The sequence below is a fragment of the Alligator sinensis genome, unplaced genomic scaffold, assembly GCF_000455745.1.
Source record: "Alligator sinensis unplaced genomic scaffold, ASM45574v1 scaffold628_1, whole genome shotgun sequence".
NCBI lineage: Eukaryota > Metazoa > Chordata > Crocodylia > Alligatoridae > Alligator > Alligator sinensis.
In genome coordinates this window covers 318,932-340,188 of record NW_005841873.1, presented here as the reverse complement: position 1 = coordinate 340,188, position 21,257 = coordinate 318,932, and the positions used below count along the sequence as shown (strand labels likewise).

The window sequence follows — 21,257 nt, the reverse complement described above, 5'->3', positions numbered from 1 at the left end:
TTGGACAGCGTGCTTTCCACCCCCTCGTCCAAGTCGCTAATGAAGATGTTAAACAGTGTGGGCCCGAGGACTGAGCCCTGGGGTACCCCACTGCTCACATCTCGCCAGGTTGAGTACAGCCCGTCTACCACTACTCTCTGGGTGCGCCCCATCAGCCAATTTTTTACCCATCCAACTGTACAGGCATGAATGCCACAGTCACTTAATTTATTGATGAGGATGGGGTGAGAGACAGTGTCAAAGGCCTTCTTAAAGTCTAGAAAGACTACATCCACAGCGACACCATCATCCAAGGATTTAGTTACTTGGTCATAAAAGGCAATCAGGTTGGTCTGGCAGAACCTGCCTTTGATGAACCCATGCTGATTGCCCCTGAGCATGATCTCCCCTGCTGGCCCCCCACAGATGTGCTCCTTCATGATTCTCTCCAAGATCTTCCCAAGCACCGAGGTGAGGCTTACAGACCTATAATTACTTGGGTCCTCCTTCCTCCCCTTCTTGAAAATAGGGACCACATTATGAATATAGGGACCACATTAACGTGTACATGTGCACCCTGCTGCGAGCAGATTTGTTCCCAATGGGAGTAAGCCAGTACAGGGCTGCTCCCACCCATCTCTGCCTCCCTACAGCAAACAAGGCCAGGGCTGGCAAGGGGCATGAGGTTGGTCCCAATGGACACAGAGCCCGGAGAGCTCTGCCGGCTGCAGCAGCAGTTGTTTCCTGGCCCTGTGTACATTGGGCAGGGAACTGATGTGCACCAGGTCGGGAGACAGGTGCCCCTGCAGCAAACAGAGCTCTCCTGGCCCCAAGTCCAGCAGGACACACAGCTGGCATTGAGCCCCCTGCCAGGCACGGATTCCCTGCCCAACAGGGGGAGCTGTTCCAGGTGTGAAGCAGCAACCGGCAAGCTTCCTGCTAGGCCAGGGGGGCACAGGGTTCATCGGTAGCTGCCCTGCTTGGCATGGAGCTGGCTACTTTGGGAAACAGACGGGGGCTGGGTTCCCAGCCTCCACTCACCCCCTGGAGCAGCTCTGTGTGGTATGGGAGGCAGGCAGGGGCTGAGAACCAAGCACTTGCCCACCCCCCAGAGCAGCTCTGAATGCCACAGAGCTGGCTGCTCTGGGGGGAAGGCAGGGGCTGGGTTCCCAGCCTCCACTTACCCTCCAGAGCTGCCAGCTCCATGGTGAGAGCTGGAACAGAGGGCAGAGAGCTCCCCAGTCCCAGCCAGGAGCTGAGCAGTGCCAGGACCAGGGACAGAGAGCTCTCTGTCCCCTCTAGCCCCCTGCTGCCTAGGCTGACTGGGAGCAAATTTACTACTGGTCAGCATCTACATGAGTTTTACTGCACAGTACTGTACTGTACTTACAGGTACTAGCTAATTGCACATTAGCCTAACTTACTGCACAGTAAATGCCCCCCATGTGTAGACAGTGACACTTTACTGTGCAGTAGATTAGTCTACTATACAGTAGTGTCTCATGTAGATGCAACCACTGATTCCTCCAGCAGCTCTGGGCTACTGAAATCTAAGCATGCTCTTCCCTAAGGTCCCTGCAGTCTCCTACAGGGGGAAAGGGACAGAGGGTGGTCAGTACATCTCCTACACATACATCAGTACAGATCTGCATGTGCACACATCTCCTTCACCTGACACCCTGTAGGTATGGCTGCACAACAGTGAAACAGAAGGGGTGCTAAGTAGTAGACTCATGACATGCAAACAAGCATTTGTGGGACCCAGTTTAGGTTTAGGCAGCTTACTTTTAAGCTGCCTAAACCTAAACTAGAAGCAGTTTGGGCAGCCTAAAGTAAGTAATTCAGGGTAATGGGAGGGATGGGTGGGATCAGCAGGGGCTAGCCGGCAAGTCCACAGTGACCTAGCTAGTAGGTTCAGGGTGGGTGATAGCTAGGGAGCTAAAAATAATCCGGTCAGGATCAGGGTAGGAACAGAACAGCCATGGGGCTGGGATCAGTGGCTGGGCCTTCCCACCCCTGGGGCTGTGCTGTGAATGAGTACAGGCGGTCACTGGACTGGGTTAACCCAGGTCAATCTGAAGTTAGTTCCCCACTCCTTCCCATTAGCAGAATTACAAACAAGCTTTGCAAGGACGCTTGTGAACACTTCCTTTCTCTTTCTATCTGCACAGGGTCTTATGCCCACTGACCTCTTTCAAAGACCCCATGCAGAACTAGGAGATGCCTCTCTACATTTTGACCCGGGTTTAATCAAACACAGACACTGTGTCAAAGCTGTAGCTAACATTAACGTGCTATTGTCATACAAATAATTGAGGCCTTACCCAGGAGCAGCGTCCTGCTGTGGTAGGCACTGAAAAAACACACAGACACAGCACCCATCCTGAACAGCTTGCTGCTATGTAGACTAGATGGATAAAGGAAAAAAGGAAGTACTGTCACCTTTATTTTACAGGCAGATGCAGAGACATGACTTGATCTGTACTAACAACTGCTGTTTAGGTTCACTGCTAGTTCCAAGAAGTCACAAAAAAGGAGATTGTTGTCTTTCACTTTCAGTCTCTGAAAACGTTCTTAAAATTAAAAATAACTGTCAGTTCAAGATTTACTTTGAATCTAAAAACGCTTTGTACCAAAATCACAATTTATTTTTTTTTTAACCAGAACGACTGGTGAGGTCAATGCCAATTTGCAAAATGCATTGGTTGACCCCAACCAACAACTTCTTAGCAAAAACCGATTCCGCAAAAAATTGGCTGTCTCAAAATCATTCAGGCAATCAGTAACAGAGCCAAGATTAGAGCCTAGATTTCACTGAATTCAGGCCCAGAAGCAAGTAACACCCGTCTTTCTCTTGAAATAGTCCGTTTTCAGAGCCAGGCAAGTTTTGTTTGGCTTCAGTTTAGGTTGAAAGCATTTCATACACCGTTCATTTCCCAGACAATATGAACTGCATGAAGCATTTGTAATATCAGATCTTCAGGGAATATTAGCACTCCAGCTGGATTCTTCAGAAAGGCTAGGATCATTACTGCTTCTCTTTCCCCCCTACCAGGCTACACAAGCTTTTCAGCTGCTGTCCAGGGAAATTCTGAATATACCATTAATAAGCTCTGTGGTAGCCCCAGAATAGTGCTGGAGAGCAGTAGCCAGAATCAAATCTGCAAGGGGAATCTACTGAGTGTGTCTCTCACCAGCTGCCTCCCACTCCCACTGACTCACCACTGTTTCGCTGCCAAGCCTCAGCTGGAGTGACACCAATGAGCCAGAAAGAAAGCAGCAAAATAAGGGGACTGATCACAAAGACCAGACCTCTGAAATGAAGAGGGCTTTCCTATGTGTTGTAAGGGGATCTTGCAAACACAAAACACCACGGAAAGCCTCTTTGCACCAGTGTCACAGCAGAGAGGGTCTCACAGGTGGTGTAGAAGTAATTTAAGGCTCCTTTATGTTGCCAGACTAGCATGAAAGACCTTTGCATATAGGAAAGTCAGGCCTGCAAGGGACAAATGTACTACAAGGCACATAAAGCCACTTAATTCTCACTTCAGTCTCTCAAAAGGGGCTAGCACTCTACACAAACAGGTCTTTCCCTTTTCGCAGCAGAGCAGTACTAATCCCAAATCAAAAGGGCCTGCAGACTTTCTGTCAGCAGCCCTCCTTTGGCTTGGCGACAGTCAAATGGCCCTACACAAAAGTTACACCTCCTAGCACCCTAGGGACCACCCTACACACAGTCACAACCTCAGGGAAAGGAAGAGATGAGAATAAGCTTTGGGTTACTTTAGCATGAGAATTTGCAGTAAGGGAGGAAAAAAAAACACTGGCTCCATTAGAGTAAACAGGCCTCAAGGAAAGTTTTTTTCTCTGCATCAAGTTTTGATTGCCCCATATAGAGCCGTTCAGAACACGGGCTTAGAAAGACCCCTGAGACCCAGACCACAACACAATGAGTCTTGGACAGATGCAGCACACTGGAAATTAATGACTCAAATGGAACAAAGGCCTTAGCAAGAAGGATGCCTCAGGGAAGGATGTTAGTCAAGGGGACAGGAGCAGCAGCAGTGCAGGGGTGGCAGACAGCAACAGCAGCAGCAGCTGGGGTTTTTGAGTCCCCAGCAAAGGTGAGACTGGCCACCCCCACCCCTGCCTTGTCCAGCTCCCATTCTCCAGGACTCAGCACCCGCTTCTCCCAGGACACAGGGAACTTTGCCAGAACATACAACTCTGCGCTGAGAGACAGATTGCAGCTCACATTTCCAGTGCAACTGCTGCAGGGACTTACAGGCTAGGGACAGAAGTTGCCCATAAACTGGTTTAAGTGATCAGAAGCTGGTTTAAACCTGTAACAGAACAGAAGCTCAGTGCACATAAACCAGTTTCAAAATGGCTGAAACTGGTTTAAGATAAACCTGGTTGAGTGTACTATCAGACTTAACTGATTTGGGTCAAACCAATTTATGAAACTTCCGTCCCAGCCTCCTCCCTGGTTCAAGTGAAATCACAGTCCCCCAGCATGCTTTCCAGCCCTGGGAAAAGGTTGGGGGGGGTTGGGGTGTGCCCCCTCCCAGCAAACCCCAGCTAGGGTCTTGGCACAGGGAGGGTGTTAAATCCCCCTTCCCCCAAATACAGAGCTGTCCTGCTGCTAACTTACTGCTGGCTGCAACTGTGGGCTACAAATCCCAGAGGCACCTGGAAGCAAGAAAAGAAAGTATTGAGCCACCCTGTAGAGTCCTGCTGCTGTGAGTCTGGACCGCATATCCCACAGACCTCAGGGGCAGCAAGAAGAGGAAGCGAACACACAGCCCATGCCAGCTACGTGCCAGACAGCCATGCTCTAGTGCCCCCCAATGTCTGGCCTGAGTCACTGCAGGCATGTGGCTGCAAAAAGTAAATGTCTGTTCACTTGTTAGTCAGTTTAATTCCCGCACTTTAGACTAACCCGCAAAGGCTGAAACAATTCAGCCTCAAGCTTTCTGATTGTCTGTACTTAGGTCCAGAATCCAGCATCACCAGGCCCACCCTCTGCCTCTGCTTCCCCTCACACATCATCTCCTTGAGCTTGAGCAGCATCCTAGACAGGACTCTTCAGTGCACTGCAGTGTGGAGAGGACTTGCCCTCATGCTCAGACCTTCCAGAGCAGCAAGGAAACACCACCTTCCTCCTCTGCTTTCAGCTATTCCTGGGCTCCACAGTCCGCAGCAGCAGCAGAGGAAGAGAAACCCAACCCTCACCCTCTACTCCTGCTTCTACTGACCATGCTCTTCAGCTTCCCACAAGCCTTTCCTTTTTCCTCCTGCTTGTCATGCTCACATGTGCCACTGCAGCCCAAGGCCACAATTTTCATGTTCCATGACCGGATTATTTTTAGCTCCCTAGCTATCACCCACCCTGAACCTACTAGCTAGGTCACTGTGGACTTGCGGGCTAGCCCCTGCTGATCCCACCCGTCCCTCCCTTTACCCTGAATTACTTACTTTAGGCTGCCCAAACTGCTTCTAGTTTAGGTTTAGGCAGCTTAAAAGTAAGCTGCCTAAACCTAAACTAGGTCCCACAAATGCTTGTTTGCATGTCTGCTCCCGATAGACTGCTTGGAGTATGGCTTCTTTTGTTTTTTCCCTCTTTCTCCCATTCCAGACCTGGAGTTCACACACCTTAGCTGAGTCCCAGACTAGTTACCTGGCTGCCCCTCCTGAGGCATGCCTAGCACCTGGAAGAAACTCCTTCAAAGGACTAGCCAGGTAACGGACATGTGCACATCCCCTGAAACTGGGACAGTGGTAGAATGGAAAGAAGCATCTTTTCCCCCATAAGACTGCTAATTATCTCCTCATTTCCTTGGGTCCAGGGAACCTTCTAAGAGCACCACTAAAGCCGTCCTGTCAAGCAAAGTGGGGTTACGGTGAAGCTAGAGAGAAACCAGGCAAGGAGGTGCAAATGCTATGATACAGAGCCCATCTCCATTGGAAGGCTTGCAGGCTAACAGAGGCAACTCTCTGCAGAGGAGTGGGGATGTGATGGGGCATGAAGCTCATGGAGTCTCCTATGAGAGACTCACTCTAGGGCCTATTGTTATTCTAAAGCTTGAGGAGGTCTCTCCCCAAGACAACCCCCCTCCTCCCCCCCTCCAAAAGCAACCTCAGTGCTCAGACAGTGTCAGGGGAAGGATTTGCCGCAGGAAGAACAGACAAGCGCTGTTGAATGGCCAAGCCCTGACACTGGATAATTGCTGTCACCAAGCCAACAGAAGAGTCATGAGGGGCTAAAGAAAAGAGCAAATGTTTGTAATCAGAGCTGCTGCAAACTTACTGGTTCCTTGCTAAGCCCTAAGAAAAACAAGATGACGAAAATTGGCTCCTGCTCTTTTTAGTAGGCACTGGAAATGCCTTGGCTCCATGCAAACCAATCATGTTTACATAGCCTCCCCACTGCATTCATTCTGTAAGCGGCTTCTGTTTACAAGCAGCAGGGAATGTGATCTCTGTCCATGAAAATGTATGATGTCAGGGTTAATTAATCTGACCCGAAGTGACATGGCCAGTAGCAGCCACTGTTTCTCCCAGGAGGGAGAAGCTATATATAGTCCTATGACATGATGAGACATATCAATCACGGAGCAAAGAAAATAAAAAGGCGCTTTCATTTTGCAGCAAATTCTACTTGGAGATCTCAGGAAGGCTGGCCAGCTGAAATGGTGCATGCAAAGTTGACTGTTGTGCAAAACATATTATCAGATGCAGCATTTACTGGCGGCAATTGCTACTTTGAAAGAAGGGACTGTTAGAAGATCCAAGGGTATTTAACGGGAAAATGTCCTTATTAGCAGAGGCCACAACTGTGCACTAAACCCAGCAGTCTTACTTCCCTAGGGTATGTGAACGCTGTATTCTGTTTCAATCCGCATCATTTGTCTCCCCCCAATTTCTCTTGCAAATCTGTGTCTGAGTCTAGAGTACCAGTAAAGAGTCTAGAGTCTGTGTCTGAGTCTAGAGTAAAGCCAGGAGTTACCCAAAGCTTGCATTTCACAGGGTTTCTGATGGGAAACCAAATCAACCCAAGGAAACTTTTCAGTGATTCACCTGAGTTTCAAAGGCAGAACAACCCTGAACAAAGTTTCTCCTGTGGCACTATGAGCAGTTTCAAAATCTAGGGCAGAGGTGTTAAACTCATCCCGTCCTGGGGGGTGGATGAGTGGTATGAGGCCAGTCCATGGGCTGGATTGGGCTCACAGACTGGCCCCACATGCTGGATCCACCGCATGCCCCGGAGTGACTAGAGTGGGCACTGCAGGGACCACTCCAGGATGTGAGCTGGAGCGGGTGTATACAGATATCATGAAAAGAGCAAGTGGTGAGACAAGAAGGAGCATATTGCTAATGGGTTACCCACACCTTTCAAGTTCGAGGGCCAGAACAAAGCTGTGTGTTAAGCAGTCAAGACACTGAGTTAAGCCTGGAAGCCTGTGTTTGGCTCTGATTCAATGTGAATCTCTGGCCAGAGATCTAGAGGCTCCGAATGGCTCAGACAGGATACGTGTTCCTCGTCTGAGAGATCCCTGCCAAAGGAAGCTGGCCTGTGGGTAGTTTGTCACCATCTCCGTACAGGACAGGGCCTGGTACATGTGGTAAATAAACCGTGCTATGAAAATACCTGACTCCGTATCACCCGTCTCTGTTCCAAGCATCCAACTGATTTGCAATGTCCGGAAATTCAGCTCCAGCTGGGTAGCTCGACCAGAGACCAGCGGGCAAAACTCGATGGCCTGTTTTATGAGAGAAATCAGGCTGATCATAATGGCCCTCCCGACCTTAAAATTGATTCATCTATAAATATTGACAACCAGGAAGATTAAAGCGCTCTGTTTATCTCCAATAGCAGAACAGCTGCTCAGATACTGCCCTGTGTAATAATTAGCCTTATACCGGGCCTGGGGCAGAGAGGCTTGGAGGGACGGGGCGTTCGTCCTGAGCTTGCTACTGAGGGCAAAATCTGCTGATGCTTTCAACGTCCGACTTTTCAGAGCTTGCATGAGCATATAACCAACAAGCCAGCAAGTGCGATCTTGGGGGGTGACAAGAAAAGCATAGCTGCAAGATTGGGAATTTCTTTTTGCTCCTGGCCCCTCAGCAGATGCAGTTATTTTTTAAATAAAAATGTCTAAGGAAAGGCTCGAGAGGCTGAATACAGTAATGACACAGTGTAGGTGCAGCAGGGATTTCTCAATGACAAACATACGGGAGAAGATTGTATGTTTATCCCATACAGACACTGTGAAAAATATAGACCCCTATTAGTACCATGCTCAGCTGCAGCCTTCCTCAAAGCAGCCTGTGTATCAGTACAGTTTGACAGCTGTGTATTATTTAAGACAGTTTTTCCCAACTAGGTAGACATTTACAAAGCAAAATAACTGTCATCTGTGTTGTCTGAATGCAATTTTGGTGTGTGTGTGTTACCCTCTGCTTTTCCCTTCCCACTGTATTATTAACAGCCCTTGGCCTCTTCTTGTCAATCTCTCTCCGTTTCCAAGGATGTTTTTTCCACTCCTTTTCAGTCCTTGGTGTGGGGCACGATTGCCCAGTAGATGGCACCTTCACCAAGCGATTATTGGATCACGGGAAACAGACACGCTTAGATAAATCCCAGACGTCCGAGCAAATGACGGGGTAATTGAGATTTTGTTCTAGCCCGCACCATCTCGAGGACACGGAATCAGAGAGTCCCAGAGCGCCGGCTGCATGGAGGGCTCTTCGGGGAGGCCCTGCAGCTTAAGAAGCCTTTTGCTGAAAGCTGATAATGTGACTGTGTGAGTGGTAACAGCCAGCGGCTTGAGGTTCAAACTACAGGCTTGCTCAGCGGGGACAGGAGCTTTCTGTTCCTCGATTCATACGCAGGCCAAGCCTCATCCAGAACCTGACATTTTCTTGGAGTTTCTGTGATTTCCTACCAGCAGCTCAGAAGCAAAAGCTGAGATTTGAGTTGCGTAGCGATGGAGGTACTTTGTGTTATTTGTATACCAGGGCTGCCTTCGCGCCTTGACCAACACTGGGTTGGTTCCCTGCTTGCAAACATACTGCAAAATACAGTACTTGTGGTAGTGACTGTCCCTTTGGAGTTTGCAGTCTAAATAAAGACAGGCAAATGAGAGAGGAGAAGCCAAGGCAAAGCAGCTACGTGATTTGCCCAGGGTCATTCAGCAGAACAGTGGCAGAACTAAAAATAAAAGCCAGGTCTCCTGGGTCCCAACCCACTGCCCTCACCTCTAGAGGACACTACATCCTACTTGTGTGGACCCAGCAGAGTAACAGATCCCCTTCCCAAACACAGTAAGCCTCTTCCACCCCCTTCCCCGGGTAACAGAGGAGGTTGTAAATTAATAGTCAAGCACACTCCTCCAACACACTGCAGCTCTGCACTGCCTCTCACTCCAGCCTATGGATAAATGCCCAAGGAGCTTTAGAGGGAAGGCCAGGGCATAGGAACAGGCATGGATAGGCCATCAGGACTAGTATTCGTACCTGCAGTTTTACATCACCGTTCACAAATGACTGAGAGCCACCAAGACAGAGGCCCCAATGTGACTGCAGAACAGCCCTGACACAAGCAAGACAGGATTTCCCTGGATATAGCACCGTACCTAGACTCCTGGCGGCCCTAGGTGAACTGCCAGTATCAGCTTCCCCTTCACCAGACATAATGATAATAATAATCATTATGTTCACCATTTTCAGCCCCCCTTTCTATGCGGGCGCCTGGCAGCTGCTGGGTTTGCACATGCCCGTGTCTGGCCCTGCCTGCATACCTCAGCTCTGATGCAGGAAAGCAGAGTGTATAGTTAAGTGTCCAAACTCCCTCAAGCCTTGACATTCCTGGCCCATAGTGGGTGCCGATTAATGCCACCTAACCACTAAGAGCTAGACAGATGGTACCAGTAGCATAACTGGGGTGCCACCTTTGTTAGGCAGTGTAAAAGTAGCTGCTGTCGCAGCAGCAGCCGACTGCATTGCCACGAGCAGCACGGCAGCAGCTGATGCCGCCTCATGCGTCTCAGCTGCCCCTGGCACGGAGCTGCTCTGCTATGCCTCTGGATGGCACCAACTCATCACAGAGTCAGCAAACAGTCATCAGCTTTTCTTTCACAACACAGCAGTGGTGGACTTGAGCCAATAACCTAGAGGTGAAAATCTGCACCTCCCAGCACCAGTCCACACAGCCAACTTTCCCTTTGAATGGGCCTATGGTGGGGAAAGGGAACAGGCAGCTCGAAATCCTTGAATAGCCAGATAAGTCAGGTATTGCCAGCAAACCAGAGAACACCTCAGGAGTGCAAACCCCACTTCTTTTACCATAAGCACATTTGTCTGGAAGCTAACATGCAGTTAATGACAGCTTCCTTTGCTCCATCAGGAAACAACAGTGAGATTTCTACCAGGACAGAGCCTTTTATTCTGGGATCCTACAGATGTACCACTTGAAGTACCTGTGAAGTATCAGAGTTAACACTTTTTCTGGGATAATCATGGCTAATTCAGGTTCATTACAACTCAAGCTGCCTGTGTAAACAACTGTTGTGTCCTGTTTTGATGGGAATTAAAGCCCAGGACAATCAGGAGAAACCAGACATCCATTTTTGGTCTTGGTTACCCTTTGGGCACATTCCAGCTGTAAGCTGGCAGCAATAAGTAAGCCCTGCCAGCAATAGGTCCAGATTGCAGTTAGGTGTCTAAAAACTTTTTGTGGATCTGGGACTTCTTAACAGCCATGTGTACCCAAACACAGAGCCAATCGCTTTTGCTACCACTAGACTGATAATACTTGGCATATGCCCTGTTCCAGGCATGGAAGGATCTCGCAGCACTCTGAATATTAATCAAGACTCCCAACTCCCATGGGACATAAGTTAGGTAGAGGGGGTGCTTGAACTGCAACTGAAATGCAGCAGCTGAGCACTAGAGCACATGCATTAGAGAGAGACGGTTAGCCATGTTAGTCTGAAGTCAATTAAAAGGCAAGGGAGATGTGCACCGTTACAGATTAACTAAACAAGATATATATAGAAAGAGAGCAACCTTTGTGATGCCAGGTTCATTTCATCAGATGAAGTGGACTTGGATTCACGAAACTTATGCTCTCTCTCTGTATCTTATTTAGTTAGTCTATAAAGGTACACACCTACCCTGCCCATATATTCAGTCAGGATGAATTCACAGAGACAATGGAGGGCTCACTCTTGCAAAGAGTTGAAGACTCTGAACCTGGCCCACCAAAGCATTTGAGCTTGTGTTTAAGCACATGCATAACCTCATTGGTTTCACTGGAATAGCTCAGGCAAACACCAGAGCTTTTCATATCAACCAAAAGAGAGCAGCTGCACTGGTTCAGCATAAAGAGGGAACGTGATACCTTTTGAGCTACTTGCTCTATTAACACCTGAAGCTTCATCAATCCTAAGCACTCACTCAAAATTCCTGGGCCAGGATGCCCAAAAGTCATGAGATTGACTGAAAAATCATGGGCCTATTTAAAAAAAACCCAAGAAAACAGTATTTTCTGTTTGCTTTCTGGTCTTTGAGCCAGCAGGGTGCAGTGTTTCATGTTGTCACGTTTTTCTCCACAACCATGAATGCTCATTTACGTAAAAAAAAATCCAGTAGCTGCAGTTTTAAAGATATCAAATACTGTGAGGCCCAACAAACTTTTTACAACATTGCACACATGCTTTCTTTGGTGGTCTCTCATCCACATACTGCCCAGATCCAGTCCTGTTTAGCATAAGTAGCCAGAGTGTTAACGTATAATCACACAACGTCTGATCTTTGTTGGGCATGAAAACCAGCAGTGCTTTGAGCTAGAGAAGCATCATAAGTACTAAGCATACAGTCAAACCCACTAGGCTTCCCAGGCAACCTGCTGAATTCGGAGGTCCAGTTCTTCCTGGGCAGAATTTTACCCACAGCCTTTTGAAATGGAAGAGGGTTTTTCAAAGGCCAGCCTGGCTGCGTATTGCAACCTCTCTGGGCTCATCAGCATGCTAGAGCCAGCACTTTGAGTTTACTTTGGAATCAGTACAGCATTCAGAGGCTCTCCCCTGTGTTTCGCTGCATAGCTAAACAGGAGTGAAACCTTGCGATAATGAAGCAGAATTTTGCCTGGAGTCCTGCTTTCTCCCAGTGTACTTCCAATAAAGGGAAAAAAAACACTACCCAGATTAGCAGGTGACAAAAAACATGCAATACAGTACATACATTATAATTATAACCCCTTTAGTGTTGTTGGGACAAGCATATGTCACTACATCAATGTCCCAAAGAACCGTGCCTGCAGGATGTCAGGATCAGACTGCATTGGTAGGGATGAGGGCAGGTAGCTACATCAGATGTGACTAGTAGAATGCACCATATAAGAAGTTTATGGGTACAGGGAAGGTTTGAGTGTAAAACTCCTTCTCGTGCATTATTTGTATTACTTATTATTACTACCACATTGTCTAGGAAGCCCTGTCCATATTTCAGGACCCCACTGTGCTAAGTGCTGAACAAGCCCAGACTAAAAACAGGCCATGGCCCCAGAGAGTTTGCAGTCTGGATTCAGAAGAAACATTAAGACAATGTTGCTTGGTATGATGGGTGGTGAACTAACATCCCTGCCCCTGCCCTCCCTGCCCCAGGACCCTATTGGGAATTCAGCTCTGCACCGAGTTTTGGTTAGACCCAGAACACAATAGGCCTTCAAAGGTCCATACCAAACCGTAAAGGAGATGCTGAAAGGAAAGCCAATCCATGTCTGCTTCAAACTCAGCTCTGCAACCACACTCAACTTTGAACCTCCATTCACTAAATGCTGAGGGTCTTTGGATCGGGTGGGCACTGCCCCAGGCCCATCTCTAATTTGAGAGTCTGTATATGGGTTCATAGATTTTAAGGCAAAGAGGGAATGCTGTGGTTGCATACTTTAACCTGCATAACCAGCCAAAGACTTTCACCTAGCGAGTTCCTGCATCAAGCCCATAACATCTTGCTAAGCCACAGCATACTTTCTTTAAAGACATCAAGTAATTTAAAGTGATTTCAAGAATTTGAATCTATACAATCCAAAGCATTCAGTGGTTATTTGTTCCAAAGGTATCACTCTCCGACATATGTATTTCCCCTGTCCCTACATACACTTTACTATCTGTCGTTAATGCTGGTTTTAAAACCAGGCAAATGTCTTCATACTTTTCTTTGTTTTTAGCATAAAGGATTAGATGTTTGCACACACAATCACCATCTGCACTTGCACTAGTAGGATAAAAATTATAAGGGCTATCAACTGTTGTGCTTCAGGGCATAAGTTGGTCACCAGCTGAAATACAGAGGAAATCACTCCCCACAGTGTAATACTGTGCAATTAGGTGCACTGTGCCTTCTTTGGAGACATCTGGTACTGGGCACCATTAGAAATGAATGGACCATTGGGCTGCTCCAATATGGCAATTCTTACACTCTGATGTCTTTAAGGAAGTCTAACCCTGCAACTAAAGGTCTTATTTTTCCCAGGCAGGTAAAAGATCATGTAATTTCCTACTGAGATCCTGAATCATCATGTTTCATGTTTATTATAGAAGTGCCTAGGAAACACAGAAAAGTAAATGGCCCCTGCCCTGAAGAGCTTACATCTAAATAAAACAGGACAGGCAATGGGGCTTGGCACGACTCCTTCATTCCAGCACTCATTCAATCAGGCCCTCAAGCTAAAAATTTAAGAGCAACTGGTGGATTTTATGCGCCCAACTTCAGATCCCTTGAAGGGCACTCCCCATTTCCAACTAGCAAGGAGCAGTCCTATTCTAAGTATTAGGCCCATTTTGGATCTCTGTAGTTGGGCACCAAAAAAAAAAAAGAGGTATCCCAAACCACCCACAAGTCAGTTATGAAAAAATCAGCCTAAACTTCAAGCCTGTACTATTATATTTCCCTACCTTCATCCCCCATCAATTAAATATTAAAGAGAAAGCGGCAGAGGAAATGTCAAACCTTTTCCAGTCTTTCAACCGCTTCTCACAAGACTTCTGCTGCCTCCATTTTATCAATGATCGTCATCATCATTAATAATGATCAGATTAAGCTCTGTGTAGAGGCACTTCTCAAATTAATTCTAGCCAGGAATAGTAACAATGCAACCATAGGTAGATTTGGATCGAATCCCTAAATGACTTTGTGAACCTGTGTTACAGCAGCGTGGCTCTTGGCAGCACAGAAAAAACCCTGCTTGACTTTGTTGGAGTAATTTTATTAACTCTGGCTGGTGCTGTTAGCTGACAAAGTGACAGAATCCCGAGGAAAATTCCTGTGCGTGTTTAGTATATCTTTGGCAGGTGTCAAGGTACATTCTCTGGTTTGTCACTCACTGCAGTGCCCTTTAGATAGTTATTATTTCATGTAATTATGATTATTACATGCTGATATGCCACCCTTATGAATAGCCTCTGGTTGCTGTCACTCACTGGAATTTGATGCGTAAGGATGAGTTGTCAGAAAGGAACTGGAGGGTATGAAATCGCTGCATTTCGCTATTAAAATAAAATAAATTATAAAATAAAATAAAGCTAACCCTTTTTGCTGGCCATCCCATTACATTCACAGAATGTGCTCACGGAAACAGAACCATTTGGAAGGATGGAGAGAATAATTTGCTATGAAGCTTCCATGCTGGCGTTGTGCTGTCACAGCAGGCACACCAGACATTAAACAGTCTAAAAATAAACAGCAACATGAAGTCACCGCGAGGAGGGAGAATAATAACCCTGTATTGTCCTGTGCACTAGCTCTGCATTGTGTCTCCTGTACAGCATTTTTTTCCAGAAAGATTTTTCCTCCTACCGAGTGGCAGGATTACTTTACTTCTAAATACCTTTCAGGTTACACTGCATCTTCCGCTTCGCATGCAGCGGGTGTTGGCAATACACACTGGCCCAAAAGGCACAGCAGGCAAGTACAAGCAAAGGGAAAGGCTTCAAGCATGCACAGGCACTTTATGGGAACCACCCTGTGAATGGTGTACTGGATCTTGACATTTCCCTAAAACTCACATCTCCAGCTGTCTGGGTTTCAAACAAAAATCTTAATCAGGCTCCAGAGAATCCATTAATTATGCAGCTTTGGTAATGTACTGAAACCAGCCAGAGTTAATGGATAAGAGAGCTTTTCCCTTCTCAGTTCTGTAAAAGTGAGGAGTTTGGTTTGGGGGTAGGGAGAGTTGTATTTCTTGTGGGTCTATATAGTAGTTGTAGTAACTGCCAGTAATCCAAGCCGGCAATAGCTCTGGAGCTATTTTACCAAGGCAGAGAGGATGGACTGAAGACTCAAGTGGCATGGGGTCTTTTCCAAACTCTGCTACAGACTCTGTGCCTTATCTGCCAAATGGAGAACATCACTTCCATTTGTCTGCTTAAATTATAAAATCTTTTCGAACAAGAGCTGTTTTTATCGTGTGTGTCAAGCATGCAGCACCACAGCCCGTGATCCTGGGGGAGACATCTAGGAGTTATTGCAATATAAATTATAAATAGTAAATTAATTTCTTCAATGGATCACAGATGCCTAATATGTCACACAGTGTACAGATTCCAGAAAGAGATGTTCAAAATTACAAACAGATCAATATCCATAAATAATCTTCCCATAACAGGATCGTGGTCTTGGTCAGTAAATGACGCATGGCTAACTCATTGTGATGATTCAATATGCAAAACAGGACTTGATTTTATTGGACACGTGGGTCACCTGGTATGTTTTTGCTCCCTAACTGGATTAACATAACTGCTCGAATCAGGTTTCCAGTGCAAAAACTTATTGTTCTAACTTCATATATTACTTTGAGGGGAATATTCTACAATATTTGCTCTTCCAATTCCTGCCTACAAACTCACTTGATAAGTCACTCGCAAAAAGGGTCACAAAGGGAATTAGGTTAAAAATTCAAATGAATATTAAGGAAAATGTTTTAGAGCAGTTGCCAGGCTCTACCTCTGACCTAACCCAAATGAAATCCCCCCTTCTCAGCTTCAGCCATTCCTAGCAAGGGACATGAAGAATGGATAGGCCTGCACTGTATAACGTACGTGAAAAATTCATGTCTTATACATGTATAGTATGTTGCCTTGTACAACGTGATTGCCATGAGCTTATTGCCTTCCAGAAGAATGATGAAGGGCACCCTCAGTACACTCTAGAGAGAAGGCCTATACAGAGAGAAATGATTTCACCTACCACTGAAATGCAGCAACTGCATAACAACATTGCTTAACAGCATTGAAGGGGTGAAGTGGAAACACAGTTGGAAATGTAGAGAGAATTTAAATAAGCAAAATGTAATTATCCAACCTGGAATCCAGCCAGGACGCAGTTCCCTTTGCAAGAGTCTTGGGATCTTTAATGATCACAGAGTCCAGGTTTCCAGGGGAAGCAGGCCTGCTTGCTTGAAGGACCAGGTTTTCAGCAAATGCTAATCGCCGACTTGTTAGCTTAGACCAATGAGGGTTTAGCCTGGCTCAGGATGCCTTAAGTGACCAAGAAGCAAAACTTCACTCAAGAGGGTCCTATGTTAAGACTTTAATATAACCTTGTCAAAAGTTGACTAATAGATTTGGGGTACCCGACTGCATCTGGCTAGAAGAAATGAACTTGGTTTCTGAGATGAAATGTATTTAACTGCACCAACCACAAAAAAATGATGATACTGGTAGAGATCTTAGTGGCCCGCTCTCATTCAGACTGAGCCACCTGACGCTTAGCCAGAGGACGCAGCACAGCATACACTTACTGCTAGACTAAGTACCATTTTTCTGGAAGTCCAGCATGCTGAGCACAATGGAAAGGTGCCTCTGTTTTTCGCACAGCTGCTGTTAACAAATTTTAAACAGGGTAGACGGGTGAAAAACTCAAATGGACCCTTGGGTCATTCCCACCAATGTGAGAGGTTTATTGATTAATTGACAAAACAAGATTAATAGCGAAGCATAATCTTATGGAATGGGTCTCAACTACTGTGAAGTGAAGCTGGCCAGGCTTTCAGTTTTCATCAGCAGGGGTCCTCCCGATGGTTCGGCAGATATCGCATAGATGGCCAAGTTCTGAATGCAATCCCTTTTTATACCCTTTCTTGATCACGATCTTTCTACATGCTCTGGCGTGGTCCTAACCAATCAAATGCCAAATTATCATCTTAGTCCTGTGGCTTTTTGTTACTGTTTTCTGCAGATGTGGATTCATGTTTTCTCAGCCTGTTAAGTTTTATTCAGACCTGGATTCCAGGTTGGATAATCACATTTTGCTTATTTAAATTCTCTCTACATTTCCAACTGTGTTTCCACGTCACCCCTTCTACTCCACCCCACCACCTCATCCACTTCAGCACATTAGGGGCAGCTCCTCTCTCATTTCCAGTTTCAGCCATGTGTGCTGGAGGGTCCCACGGTCTTGCAGCTGCCTAATCCCCTGTCCATAAGTTTTAGTCACATATACTGGTGTCAGTCGGATTTTGCTGATTTTACACTGCTCACAAATGGAAGAGTATCTAAGAAGGAACCTAGTCAGAGAGGAATCCTTTTCCCCCAGTCAAGCCCACATTTGGATTTACAAAGAAACCCCAATTGCCTGTATATGACAGTACAAGAGACTTGCTGTCTGGGCAGAATTTGCTGGAGCTGGCTGATTCAGTGAAATCATTAGATGGCAGGCCACAGGTAAGACAGCATCTCATCAGGGAGTTTGGAGAGCAGAAAGAGTTTACATGTTACCTTGCCTGCCTGTTTTAATATTTCCTACAACAAGATCTTATTCAAGTTTCCAGAGTCCTTGACTTTATCATTAAACATACTCTTCCTTCACTGTTGTCAGCATTGCCTGAACCTACACAGCAGTCACCGTTCCCCTGGTACCCAGAACCACCACTAGCCATAGCAAATGCCGTAAAGAAAAAGAAATCACCAGCTGCATTGCAGTTTAAGATTTGCCCTGAGCCTGATTTTTCAGCTTTCAGACGGTTTCTGACCTTAGAAATGAGAAACTGCTGCTACAGATAACACAACGGGGAAATTACTCAGGTTAAAGCCAGGGACAGGATCTCTGTGTGTAGGCACATCTAACATTATGCAAAGGGGAAAGGGAACATTCAATGGTAGACGTGGGCCATGCAGGGAACAATTCAGGGCCCACAACTTTGGGTAGAGCCACTTTGTTCACAATCCAGCCCCCATGAGCCCTTCATGCACCGTGGGTTTAGCCAACTTAGTGACCCAACGTTACCTTAAAAGACGGTAGTCCCCCACCCGGCGCCACCACTTTTTATGGGAAATGAAATCCTTCTTTTCCCCCTCGCCTGATAGTCTTTTGCTAGTGAATTAAATCCTTTTCTCTCCCTTTCATAATGAGCATTGAGTCACTCAAATTTACAAACCCTTCCCACCTCCAGATGTGCTGCAAGGATTACCTAAGCTCGCTGGAGGCTCGGCACACCTCACTTTGCATCGGGCTTCCAGCTCCTAGGGCCACTCCGTGCCTCTGTGTTTATTTCCCGGAGCCACGGGAGAATTCCAGTTCCACTTCAGTAGCAGCGAAATCAGCTCTGCTCTGTGGGGGCAAGACGGATTTATAATTAAATCCACTATTGAGATATTCACATTCTGTTCCCCTGCCATTTAAGCATACATAAAACATTTTATTATTCTGCTGATTTAGGAACCTGAATTTAAATATTAGAGTATTAAAGTGATACTTAATTAGTTGACTGAATGTTCTCCTTTTATCAGTGTTGACAGATCTTAATTATAGCCAGGACTGCGAAGGATGATAGAACAGCTGATGGCAGCAGTACCTCCAGGAATACTAAAGTGTGTCAGAATTGCTAGTCTGGTTTCCCTTTTCTTTCTTGCTCTGTTCTTCAGACATTTTCTGAAGTCCTTGGCAAGTGAAGACAATGCCTCAGCCAAGTCTGAACAATCTGGCAGTTACTCTCAAGGACATTAGGGTCTGGTAACCCTTGAGGGGGTGGAAGCCATGATAATCTGTAAACCTAGAGTTTAAAAAATAAATAAAAGCTCATGACAGGGAGTGTTTCCCTGCTAATTATTTTCCTTTTGATTAATTAGGAAAATAGGCGGAAAGAGATACATTTTTCAAAAGTTCATCAGTGATTTAGGAGCTTAAGACCCAATGAGACTTAGCTAAGGATTTCATAGCTGCTGCCCTGCTGCATCCACGGTCACTCAGAGGTCCTCAATGGAAATGAAAGTCACGTTGTCCTGCTCCACAGACTTGGGCCAATATCAGCCAAATAGAAGGAAAATCGTATTGTCTGGAAGCAATATAATGCCAGTGACACATAGTGAGGCTGTTAAGGTCAGTCATCATAACACACATGTATTCAGTTGATTCCTATAGTCATGTTTTGCAGAGTGGTGCAGAACTGGGTTTCTGCACTGGGAGGTCTCTACAATGGTGCAATGCTTCTCATGGTAACATCCCTCTCACCTGCCTCCGATAATGATACAACTTTTACCTTCAGGAGAACAAGAAGGCATAGACCAGACAGAAGTAGAGCTCAGGAACATTTGCTCTACATGGCTCTTGTTGCAAATATCACATGCATGCACACACAGAGCAGGAAGCTTAGTGAGTACTGCTCTCACGTGCTTCTGGGGCCAGGGGCCACACTTGAGAGAGGACAACAGTGGGAGAGGTCCACAGTATATTTTCCTGAGCACCTAGGGAGTTTGGGACATGGATGCCTGACCTATGCAGGCAATTGGTGCCTTACACCCTAAATGCACCCTGAAGAAGGCCAAAAAATAGCACAAGATTTGCTATTTGCACAAGATTCTTCTCCCTAACCCCATTTGGGGAACCTGTGGCTTTACATGGACCTTGATTTCCGACAAAGGTCTCAAAAAGACAACCCGTCTTACAAAAGAGGCACACAGCCAAGGGCACTGGCCAGCATCACTCCTGGTGGAGAGGATTTTGCCCTCATTATCTGAGAAGACAGCACCCAGGCATCACAGAAGATATCCACTTGGGATGCCATATTTTTCATGCTGTCAGCTCCCTTCACTATCCCTGCACTCGCACACAAAATTAACTCCTCTCTCTCGCCCTCAAGCCCTTGTCATCAATAAGATGCTCACTCCATTACCTCCCTGTGCTGTTCCCAGGAGTGAGTGCTGTCTGAAATTCCTGTGTCTGATCTACTTTTGGAAAGTCTGTAGCCACAGACTTCCAAGAGGAACGCGGTAGCTCACCAAGCAATCAGTCCTTCAGTCAGACATACAGCGCTCTCTGCTCCACGTGGAGCACAAGGCAATGACCAGCCATCTTCAGGTATCAAAGAACTCAATAAAGTCATCGCTTGTGACAATGATGGCCAACCAGCGGCAAGGGTGCCACAAGTGGCACAGGCAGGCTCTGCATATGGCATGTGGCAGACTGGGGAGGGAACACGCAGCACAGCAGCATGTAGGGCAGGGAGCAGAAAGCAAAGCAGCAAAGCAGGCAGGGAATGCAGGGAAGGAAGCAGAAAGCAGAGTAGCAGATCAGGCAGGGGAAGGTAATTGGAGTATAACTTGGGGAAGGCACAGGGTTGACTTGTGGTATGCCTAGCAAAAGGTTGGTTCCCCCTGGTTAATGATGTGTCGCTAAGAAAGCCCAGGCCACCCTTGTTTTCTTTCCCCAGTGGATCTCCAAGCCAGGACTCATTGCAAACAGCAAACCAAGCCTGCGCACAAGTTCACCCAAGGATTCAAGGTCTGAAGTATTTCTGCAGTCTACTATTTTTACTGGAGTTGCACTCCAGGAGAATTGGGGTGCACAGAGAGCACTTGCCTTTGCTTTTGGGTGACACTGGGCACTTCTACATGAGATGTTTACTGTGGAGCTGCCTAATTAGCTCCACAGTAAAACCTCAGCGTCTACACAGAGGGCGGTAAACTAACTAACTCCAGCACAGGTTAGTACTTGCAAATGCAAGTACTAACCTACAGCAGTGATCTTTAGCTCACAGCAGTGCACATGTAGACACAGACAGGACTGGCCGTGGCACGAGGGTGTTCAGTGCAGGGACCGCCTGCTGACTGCCCTCACGCCCCAGCCAGCCCTTCTGCAACATAGTGAGCCGGGTTAGAGCAGCCTCGGGCCGGCAAGCTGACCTCTGTGGTCCCCTGCCAGCCAGGGCGGCTCCAACCCAGCTCAGTGTGCTATGGTCCTGAGCACACATGTAAACACAGTGCCCAGGAGTTTATTAC

The 21,257-nt window shown here is 46.7% G+C and overlaps 1 long non-coding RNA gene across 1 annotated transcript in view; it reads right to left on the bottom strand.

Annotated features, from left to right (window-relative positions):
* The window catches only part of LOC102368251, an 89,040-nt gene extending 70,539 nt beyond the window's left edge, over positions 1 to 18,501 (bottom strand). The window contains exon 1 of the long non-coding RNA XR_323048.3: positions 18,452 to 18,501. This is a non-coding gene — a long non-coding RNA (uncharacterized LOC102368251). The remainder of the gene's footprint in view (positions 1 to 18,451) is intronic.
* Positions 18,502 to 21,257: the final 2,756 nt, after the last annotated feature.